Source organism: Zea mays, chromosome 4 (genome assembly GCF_902167145.1).
Source record: "Zea mays cultivar B73 chromosome 4, Zm-B73-REFERENCE-NAM-5.0, whole genome shotgun sequence".
Classification (NCBI taxonomy): Eukaryota; Viridiplantae; Streptophyta; class Magnoliopsida; order Poales; family Poaceae; genus Zea; species Zea mays.
In genome coordinates, this window is record NC_050099.1 from 14,165,947 (window position 1) to 14,177,625 (window position 11,679).

At 43.6% G+C, this 11,679-nt stretch overlaps 1 pseudogene; it reads left to right on the forward strand.

Moving 5' to 3' along the window:
* Positions 1–1,421: 1,421 nt before the first annotated feature.
* Positions 1,422–5,500, forward strand: LOC103652849 (uncharacterized; annotated as a pseudogene).
* Positions 5,501–11,679: the final 6,179 nt, after the last annotated feature.

The following is an 11,679-nucleotide window of genomic DNA, read 5'->3' on the forward strand; positions in this document are numbered from 1 at the left end:
ATTCTCTTCACAAACACATACACTTGCTTTTTTGTTTAAGCAAGCGTGTATGGTGGTGCGTACCTGATGACTGACAATGTACGAGGGAACTTCTACTGGCAGGTGTGACACGTGCTCTTCAATGATGAGACCATGCAAATCGTGGCATATATCGAAGCCTGCATGATACTAATGGTTGCAGTGTAGTAGTGAAACAGCTAAATTAAAATAACAAAATTTATGTATGGCTAGGATTACAAATGGATTATGAAATATTTTTTATAACAATATAAGACACATTTTGTATATAAGTTATTATATTATTATATGTTTCCGTTGCAATCGCACGGGTACTCACCCAGTGAAGATATTGAAATCTATCAGAGGCCACTTGCAGCCTGCGGCCGGCAAACTCCAATGACATCGCGTTTCTATATATGAAAGGCGGTTCAAAACTGCCTCTCTCTCTCTATGTCCACGTCGGCATAATTTTTTATGGCCCCAGGATCAAGATCTGATGGCGCACTGTCGTCCCTTCTCCCTCCGCCTCCCCGACTATACACTCCATCGGACCATCTGGAATGTTTGTGGCTCCTCCCACACTCGCCACTGCGGATCTACGCATATTATATCCATCGTTCCGTCTGTCTTTCTACCCTCTCTGATACATCAGCAGGAACGCTTCTTTGGAAGCAGCCATCGAACTTAGCTCACCACCGATGGTTTTGGCGAGGGAGACTAGGATTTGCAACGAGTGAACACGCAATCCTTCCCGACCATCGACGGCAGCTTCGAACCCGTCAGGTTTGTCTTTGTAGATTCGCCTCCCATGCGATTTTCCCTCCCTTCTTCCACTCTTCAGTCTCTGTGTCGCCATCGTGCGGACGCGCGCGGTCACTGACTACGTGTTCACCTTCGACGTCGTCGCTCGCCACCCGTTCACCTGCAACTCTTACAAGCATTGTGTTCCTCATCCTCTCTTTTGTCTCCTGCCGCTCACCACACATTCCCCTGCGTGTCTCACACCTCATTGCCATCATTCCTGCACCTATCCCGAATTCGTCGCGCCTATACAAGCTGCACCTTGCTTCACATCTTCGTCCCTCACTTCGCTCTTGCACCGATGATGTCTTCGTATATCTGTTGTATCCCCATGTCCTAACATTTTTCTCATCATCTAGGACTGCAGCTTCTAGCAGCCTTTGCCGAGTGTTTTCGGGGCTTTGCCGAGTGTAAACATGAAGCAAGATAGAGCTTCTAGCAGCCATGCACGCAGTATGTTTGATGAAATGTCCCAACAGTTTTTCCTTCGTCTAGGACAGCAAGATACAACTGTTGTTAGCCGTGCACGTAGGTTGTTCAATAAAATGTCTCAACAGTTTCTTTTTCTCACCTACCACCATTACATTGTGTCCTTAATCTCTACTACTACTTAAGACGCTACTGTAGACGTCCACAATCTTTTGGTGCACGGTTCTGCCCATCCGCCATCAACGCGGACGCGCCCGTCAAGGAAGGTTGTCGCGTCATAGATCCCCATCCTCCTTCCTCCCCATCTGCTCCCCGCCATCAACGCTCTCCATGGAAGTCGAGTCCGCGATGCTCGCGTCGTCCCTAAACCCCGCCCCGACTCTCTCCGCGTCCGCGACAGCCCGATTTCCAGCGTCCTCCACCCCGAATCGCCGCCCCGGCTCTCTCCATGGAAGGCGCGTCTGCGACAGCCCGATCTCCGTGGAAGGCGTGTCCTCCTCCCCAGATCGTCGTCCCGGCTCTCTCCACGCCCGTGACAGCCTGCTCTCTATGGAAGGTGAGTCTGCGATGCTCACGTGGATTGGGTACCCCGCCCCCGCTCTCTCCATGGAAGGCGTGTCTCCGATAGCCGCATCCTCCCTTGCGAACCGCGTGCGTCATGGCAACACGGGCGAGGCGGTGGGGAGTCTGGTGGACGCGCATCACGGTGAGACGAACGGGGGCAAGGGCAAGGGATATATTTTCCATCCGGGGCGGATGTGGAGAGGTTCTTCAAACTCTGTGACCCTGGTGAGTGCGCTCGATCTCTGGTCTTCCGTGGTTTTTCTGCTTGGGTTTCGTTGCTTTGGTGGGGGATTGGATCATTGGAAGCTAAATTTGGAGAAATCTCCCTTTTCTCTGTCTCCTCTACCCTCACTCGACATGCTTCGGATTCGATTATTGGTGGCCTTGCAGCTTTCGTTAATGCTCTGCTTGTGCTTGATTGTAGCTGTTCGAATTTGGTGAGAGATTGGACCCCGTGATGACAGTTTTATGTTGGTTGGAACTGTGGAACCAGTGGCTGACATATAATTTTTTTTGCTATTAGGTTGTTACTTGTTAGCGCTATGGGGTTGCTATCAATCTTGTATTGACAGCTTGCTTGCAGAAAATCACTAGATATTTTTGGCTGATCGGCGCCGTGGAATTTCGATTGTGTACTGGGTGCTTGGTTTCTATATGACTAGGCAGTTTGCTCTTCCATCTATCGCACAGCGCCACATCTTGGCTGGTCTGGCATCAGCAGTTGACGGTCTGAGTGCACCATATGAAAGAGCATCACGTATTCATGAAAGACATGTAGTGAACTGGCTGTGGGCTGCAGGCTGTCATCCGTTTGGACCATTCTCGAACTCCTCCCAGATCAGTCAAATTCTTTAGGATGTAGCACTGGTAATGTTATCAACAACATTTTTTTATTTCTATGATATGTACAATGAGTAGGCAGGGAGCGAGGGAGGTCAATGCTCCTATGTCGAAGTGCAGCTTAAAGTAGAAAATCTGTTCATGCTTCCAATGGTTTGCACAGTGCATAGGTATGCAAACCAACAAAGGAAAACGAGGCCAAACTATGCCCCAATTGTTACTGTCTGAGTTTGCCAGTTTCAATTTTTTGGATCAACATAACTTGGGTATGTTGGAAATAATCCCGTGTCTAGGTTCATAGCATTTACTTTAGCTAAATTTCAGCATGGAATAATAGGAAGTAATATGCTGATTAGTTGAGTAATATCCTGCATTTATTAGGGGCTATCATTGCTTTATTTGTAGCTCACATTGGTTATAATAGTAGTAGTAGAAGAGAAAATAGAAAAGGCAAGCCATTCCAGCCACCAAAAACACTTGTACTGTGTTCCTGTGACCTTTTGGAGGCTTTCAACCTGTCAGGAATCAGGATATTTGATGCATCCAATTATCTAAATCCAACAAATCTTGGTATTATGCTTACTGTATAATCATGGTCGTATTATTTTTTAGTCTGTTGATATTTCACTGGCATAAATTGTTTCTTCTGTGCTTTCATATCCACTATGTAACCCATGTTTTATTGTTTGTAGAGAACTACAATTTATGCTCAAGTCAATGCTGCTCTTCGCAAAATAAGAGACACATCAGAGGTCCTACATGCAATTCAACCTACTTTTATTCACTTATTTCCTCAAATGCACAGAAAGTATAACTACTATCTCTGGTCTGGTGCAGTTTGTCCAATCTTTTGCATCAGAGCATCTTAAGACGCCATTAGAAGAACTTGTGAAAGGTAATAAAAACAAGTCCACCACTGAGTTATGGGTAGAGAAATTCTATAAGAAGGTAACCAATCTACCGGAGCCTTTTCCCCATGATCTTGTTGAGAAGTTAGAAGAATACCTGGATGTAAGTATTATATACCATACATTGCATAAGTGTACTTTCATGATGAAATAATGCATATATATGTTCTAATTTTCCTTCATCTATGGTGCCCCTTGTAGAAACTTGAAGGGCAACCCGTGGACTTGTCTTATTGTATGACCACCAGCTGATCGATGCATATCAAAACAGTACCGACATCCTGCAAAGCACTATTTTTACACAACAGTATGTTTATATAGAGATGTTATATTTGCATCTGGCTACTCTTGTGCTATCTTTTTGAAACTCATTATTTTCATTTTGTTTCATTCGAAACATTTTTACCCTTTCCCCCCTTCTCTTGACAGGTATGTGGAACGTGTTCTAGCTAACGAGAGAGACAAGATGAAATGCTGTAGCATTGAATATAGTCATCCAAAGCAGTCATCCCAGGCTTTTGTCTATGGAGGGATCCTTCTGGCTGGATTTATTGTGTATTCACTGGTTATTTTCTTCTCTTCACTTGTTCGCTAATTTTATGTCCAGATGCAGAAAGTCCTGGATGCTTTATGGTAGGCTAGGTTTGTCTAGGGTTGTCAATCTTCATGAGGGAATGACCTAGACCGTCTTGGATATAGAAGGGCTTTGGCACAGTTTTAGTGCGCTATTTCGCGATACACAAGCAATCAGACGTCTGATATATATGTAACTGATTCTTGTCTGCGATAAACTATAGTCGATTTCACAGAAGAGTAGGTGCATGCTATGAAAATATGAAATACTTTCCCCCATTTTGCAACTTGTTACTGCAGAACTGCACATAACACCACTGACAGAAACCCGTTTGTTATTAAGCCCCCCAGCTTCATGTGGACCAGCCAGCAGACCTGTGGCCGTGGAGTGGTGCAAGGGCGTAGTCGCTTTATTTCATGGCAATCATCTCCAAAAATTATTTTCCTTGGCTCGTGTGTTTTTTATCCTTTTGAAAATTGCCTGACGCCAAGGCTCCACCATACGCCTGAAGCGCTGAGGCCTCAATGTCCAGCGTGTTTCAATATAAAAGATTGCTTTTAGCTAGGGCAATGGTGGTTGTGCAAGCAGTACTTAGGTGCAAACGTGCAAGCGAGTTCTCTGGTCCGTTTTGATTTGTTCCATCCTGCTATATATTTTGCACCAGTTTATAATTATCTTTTGGCACATGATCACTACATATGTGAGTTGGCTCCAATAATTTAACTTTGATTCCATGGAACATTTTATTTTCATCCGGACACTTCTGTCTTTCTCATAAAATTTTTATTGCTTGTAAATTTACTATTGGTGCTCAAATATTCTTTGCTTCATCAAAAAAAATTCCTTGATCAGTTCTGGTGATTATAACAGTTTTAGTTTTTTGGTTATAACTTTTTCCTTTCTCAGAACATTTCTCTTTGCTTGGAGCATTTTCCTTAGTATTTAGAACAATTTATTTTTTGATCGATTTTTTTCTTTGCTCAGATCAATGCTTGTTGCAACATCATAGTGCACCTGATGGGGAATCCAACATGTTTCACGTGACATGTAGGGGAAGGCATCGAAAAAGGTGAAGGTTGTAGAAAAGGGCCCTAAAAAGGGCACGATGAAAGCCCAACTTGCTAAGAGAGGTAGGAAGGCTAAGAATTGATGACATGTTGATTTCCTCGTCAGAGAAAAAAATGCTATAGCAACAAAGATGAGAATTCTTCAACGCATTAGCCATTGTTGTGAGGCGCATCATCAATTCAACATCATGTAGTGCTGGTTTTAGAGAGAAAGGCAACATGTAAAGCTATAAATGTTGTGTACTCTACGAGTGTTCAGCTTTGGATCATTGAAAAGATCAAGATGTTGAACTAAAGTTGAATTGACTTCTCTAAAATTTATTTCACAAGGTCTACCTATATAATTAATGAAAACCGTAGCAACGCACGGGCACGTACCTAGTACATATATACGATGCTACAGGAGTACAGGACATTTATACATTAATGAATACAATACATCATCTACCTTGCATATTTTTATATGTACATTACATGTTGTGCATGGCTAACAAAATGTACTGATTGTAATTTTACAGCTCTCTCATCCTTCTGAACACCTTAACGACATTAATATTGTGATTGGTTCACACGTCAAAACCTTTTGTACGTTGAACTACTTTCCACAAAAGGAGCTTCATTATTACAACGTCGTAGAAGTACGTATCAGATTACAAGGTCAAATGTGTATTTTCATATTTATCTTTAAGCCAGTTCAGCTAATTATATGGGCACTCATTTGGTCTTTTTGTTTCTGAATATTATCTCGACAATTCACGAGCTGCACCATTAATTTCCCGACTTCTACATGTATTGTTCATTTATGTAGGTAAGTCCACAAAAAAAGTTCAAAATTTTCTGTTTTATTTTGCAGATATATACTCCTACTAATTCTTTATCATTCTTATAAGTCATAATCTTTCAAGCCTTGTCTACACATATACATTACAAATTATGAACTTCAACGTCATACTTTAAATTTGAACTTTACAGCTCCTGAACGACATTGTGATTGCCTGATTGGTTCACACTTCAAAACCTTTTGTACGTTGAACTACTTTCCACAAAACAAGATTCATTATTACAGCTTCATAGAAGTACATCTCAAATTACAAGGTCAAATTTGTATTTTCACATTTATCTTTAAGTCAGTTTAGCTAATTATATGGTCATTCATATGGTCTTTTTGTTTCGGAATATTATCTCGACAATTCATGAGGAACTGCACCATTCATTTCCCGACTTCTACATGTACTGTTCACTTACACAAAAAAGGTTCATTTTTTTCTCTGTTTTATTTTGTAGATATATACTCCTGCTAATACTTTGTCAGTCTTATAAGTCATAATCTTTCAAGCCTTGTCTATACATATACATTACAATTTGTGAACTGCAATGTCATACTTTAAAGGAAGATCCCCTACTTTAAATCTATAAGACTGTGTCCAGCAAGGGACGGTAAACCGTCCGGTACCCTTAATATAGGGTTCAGACACGTCCCCAACGCGCCCAGCAACGTACTCTATATCGCACTCTAAATTTTAGAGGACGCCGCACGCACGCTAGATGTGGAGAAATCCAGACGTCCGGTATCCGTGGTCGGGCTCGGGCTCGGGCTCGCGCGGTGGTGAAAAATCCGTAGCCGCTGTTGTGCCGTCGCTGGCGACTTCCATCGAAGTCGGCGAGGGGGGCTCGCGGCGCTGCTCCTCGGCGGCGCCGCCCAAGCTAGGCTCGAAGAGGCCGTGCTCGAGCGGGTCCGGAGGCGGACCGCTCGCGGTGGTTGGAGGCAAGGAGGTCGACGCCGACGAGTCAAAGATCCAAGGAGCGGGTGGTTCCGTGGGTGTTCGTCGCCGTCGAACCGCCATCGCCAAGAAGTTGAGAAGATCGACGGAGCCGACGAAGGAAGCTAGGGAGAAACGCAAGCGCATCTCGACGCCACCTTCTTCATCGTCGTCCATTAGGTCGGGTGGTCCAGATCCGAAGAAAAAAAGGTAAACATTGAAGATAGATTTTGCTTTCTATGATTCTAGTACTTCAAATGGTAGAACTCGTCCACATCTAGGGTTACGGATTTAGGGTTATACATTCGATGGATGTAGGATTCCTTGACCATTATGTTTTGTGTTCATAAATTTGGTTCCCATTACACAAAATTTTATTGTGGTACAAGAATTCTCTGTTGTAGTGATCGATGTGTATTTACAAATACATGGGGACTGTTTTAGACAGAGTGAATCATGAGCACTATGCTATCTCTTCAAAATTGATGTTCAGATTAACCAAATATCTTTCTGGTACAAGCTTTGTTCATATACGAATCGAGGTGTATTCACAATGCCTTGGGCAATTCGTTTGACACACTCAATGATGATTTTATCTTCATAATTCATGTTCATTACTCATGTGCTCATTTCAACTGCCTACTGCCAATACTAGCTCAACTAAAGCACGATACTAGGTCCACATATATTAACACAACCATATGTTTTATGTAGACCATGGATTCGGAGAACGCAAAGCTCCGAAGAGCACTGGCTCATTTAATCAAAGTAGTGGAGCAGCGTTGTGCCGACATCGTCGATGTCGTCCACGGTGCCTTCCAACCAGTTAGCGGACCAGTCCTGAATGAAATGAATCGTGCTTTAGTTCAGATCGAGGACCTCGCCAAGGACCTTGATCACCTAGCTCTGGAAAAAGACTGGGAGATGGAGCACATGGCCCCTTCTCCTATTGCCTCATCATCAGAAACAGAGGATGAGCTTCTGCTTGATTATGATTCAGAGTTGAATCCTGACGATATCGTCGGCTACGACGATGGACGCGACTACTCCACCGACGACACCTATCCCTACTAGATTACCATGCACCTAAGGAATATGTGTATGTGTTAGGTTTATGTGAGTTGAAGTACTCTTTTGTATGTGAACACAACAGATGTGTGTCACAAGTCAGTGGTTTAGTTGATGTCATGTTTATGTTGTCCAAAACTATCTGGACGCGATGTTCATGACATGTTTATGTTAACGTGGTCTGTAAAATGTTATGAAGTCTGCAATATATCTAGTGTGCACCACTTCTGAGTTTCTTGTGTCTGTCCTGTTAACATTGACATGGTTCTGCTTTCATTTGACATGGTTCTTACGTGACTTCCTTGAATGTACAGCATGGGTACGGATTGGAACCAAGTTATGGCACAATATGGCAGTTTCCTATCCGAGGATGATGCCACTCAGTTTGACAACACTGCACTTCCTCCTCCGCCTGATATACCAGCCCAGGCCTCACCAGCACAACCTCAAGTGAAGAAGCCTCCTCGACGCACAAAGCTAGCCAATTTCACGTCTGAAGAGGATATGAGGGTGTGTCAAGCTTGGTTGGCTGTCAGTTGTGATCCGATTGTGAACACTGGTCAGAAGCGTCAAGGATTTTGGAATCGGATTACAGAGGCATACAACTCTCGTAGAGGATCAATGCCAGAGAGGTCTACCAAATCTCTCATGAGTAGGTGGGACAGTATCAAAACTCAATGTTCTACCTTTGCAGGATACATGATGGCTGTGCTTCGACAAAACCCAAGTGGCATGACTGATGCAGATAAGGTATGTAAATGTTCAGAACAAGCTAACAGGCTTTTCTAAGTAAATGTTGACAACAAGCTAACACGCTTCGACAAAACCAACTGATTTTGTTTTGCAGACTTCGCTTGCGGCTACTCGTTTTGCTGCTGTTGAAAAGAAGCCCTTCCATTTCTTACATTGCTGGTCCATATTGAAGGATCAACCTAAATGGATGGACCAGCACATGAGCACTCAAAATCCTCCACCCAACCCAATTGGTACCCAATCAAATACTATTGACTGTGATGCTGCTGAAGAATTAGCTCCTTCAAGCTTTACTTCCAAAAGGCCGCTTGGTCGTGATTCAGCAAAGGAAAAGGCAAAGAAGCAAAGATCAGAAAACACATCATCCACTGATTCGGAGTACCTAACACGAATGGGTGAGCTCTCTTTGGAATGGTTATCTGTCTACAAATCAGTAGCTTCAACTGAGGAGAAGAAGTTGGAGTTCATGAAAAAACAGGAGAGGCAGAAACTGATATTGGAGAGGAAGAAGCTAAACTTAGAGAAGATGAAGATGGAACGACAAAAGGTGAAGGAGGACACGGAACAGGAGGTTCTCATATTGAGCATGGATTTGACAAAATGTAACCCCCTTCTTCGCCAGTACTAAGAGGCAAAACAACAGGAGATTCTGGCAAGGGTAACTGGAAGCTCGTCGTCAAGCAAGTGAATGTTCATTGCACTCGTTGAGGAAGTACTCTTATTTGTTTTCGAGAACAATTTAATGTTTCTGAACTCGACAAATTTATGTTCTGTCATATTAGAACTGAGTCATGTTGCTTAATAATAGTGGACTTCTTATATCATTCGTCAATTATAGCATTACACATTCGCCAGCTTCGGATTACTAGAAACATAGTACAAACATAAACTTCATCGTACTTAACACATACTAGCTTCGGAATAACGGAACAGACGACATGAGAAACTTGTTACTTGACACATACTACCTTCGGATTACCATAACTGACGACATAACACAGTAGACATGACAATGATAAACATACTTAACACATGCCAGACATAAACTTCATACTTAAGCAGCTCCAGATCCAAGCCGCGCCCAGTGGTGGTGGATTAGATCAACCTGCAACTAATTATATTTCACTGGATCATGTAGTTGGTCGTACCTGTTGTTGATATACTCATTGCGCTCGGAAAATGAACCATGACTAGTATCCGCCAAAACTCCGATGTTGTCGAAGCTTGTGTTCAAAGACGAAGGTCCTTCATCTTCTACGATCATGTTGTGCAATATTGAGAGCACCTAGAGGGGGGGTGAATAGGTGATCCTGTAAAAACTTAAACTTATGGCCACAAAACTTGATTAGGCGTTAGCACAGTTTATACCAAGTGGCTAGAGAGGAGTCAAAACACAATAACCACACGAATCCAATCACAGAGATGACACAGTGGTTATCCCGTGGTTCGGCCAAGTACAAAACTTGCCTACTCCACGTTGTGGCATCCCAACGGACGAGAGTTGCACTCAACTCCTCTCAAGTGATCCAATGATCAACTTGAATACCACGGTGTTCTTGCTTTTCTTTTCTCAATCCCGTTTGCGAGGAATCTCCACAACTTGGAGCCTCTCGCCCTTACAAAAGATGTTCACAGAGAATCACAGAGCAAGGGAGGGATTAGCAACTCACACACAACACAAAGATCACAGCGAATACGCACACACAAGACCCAGACTTGAGCTCAAAAGACTAGCACACTAGAACGGAGCTCAAATCACTAGAATGTCGAACAAGTGCGCGAGATTGATGTGTGAGTGATCAAGAGTGCTCAAAGAATGCTTGGTATTCTCCTCCATGCGCCTAGGGGTCCCTTTTATAGCCCCAAGGCAGCTAGGAGCCGTTGAGAGCACATCTGGAAGGCTATTCTTGCCTTCTGTCGTCGGGCGCACCGGACAGTCCGGTGCACACCGGACACTGTCCGGTGCCCGATTTGTTTCCATAAAAAGCGAAGCCGACCGTTGCCGACCGTTGTAGATCTGGCGCACCGGACAGTCCGGTGCACACCGGACAGTCCGGTGCTTCCTTCCGACCGTTGGCTCGGCCACGTGTCGCGCGCCGATCGCGCGGCCGACCGTTGGCCCGGCCGACCGTTGGCTCACCGGACAGTCCGGTGCACACCGGACAGTCCGGTGAATTTTAGCCGAAGTCGCCGGAGAAAAACCCGAGAGCGGCCTCTTCGGCCGAGGCAGCCTGGCGCACCGGACACTGTCCGGTGCACCACCGGACACTGTCCGGTGCACCACCGGACAGTCCGGTGCCCCAGACCGAAACAGCCCCTTGGCTGTACACAGCCAAGTCTTCTCTTCTCTTCTTTTATCTGTTTCTAACACTTAGACAAATATATTAGTACACAAAACCAATGTACTAAGGCTTAGAAACATACCTTAACTTGTGATTTGCACTTTGTTCATCCATGGGCATATTTTCACATTAAGCACTTGTGTTTGCACTCAATCACCAAAATACTTAGAAATGGCCCAAAGGCACATTTCCCTTTCAATCTCCCCCTTTTTGGTGATTTATGCCAACACAACATAAAGCAACTAGAACAAGTGCAAAATCACTTCAAGTAAAAACTCAAATTGGTTTTGATTCAATTTTGGCATATATGGATCATCCTTTGCCACCACTTGGTTTGTTTTTGCAAATCAAACTCAAATCTCTATCTCTAAGTCAAGCACACATGTTGAAGCATAAAGAGAGTCATTCCAAAAGAGATTGATCAAAGATTTCAAAAACTCCCCCTAATTCCCATAATCAATACTTCTCCCCACAAGAGGCCAACTTTTGACAGTAGAGACAATACGAGATAATAAAAGCCTTTTGACACAACAAAAACTCTATTCTACTATTTTCAAAATCTCTCAAGTGGTA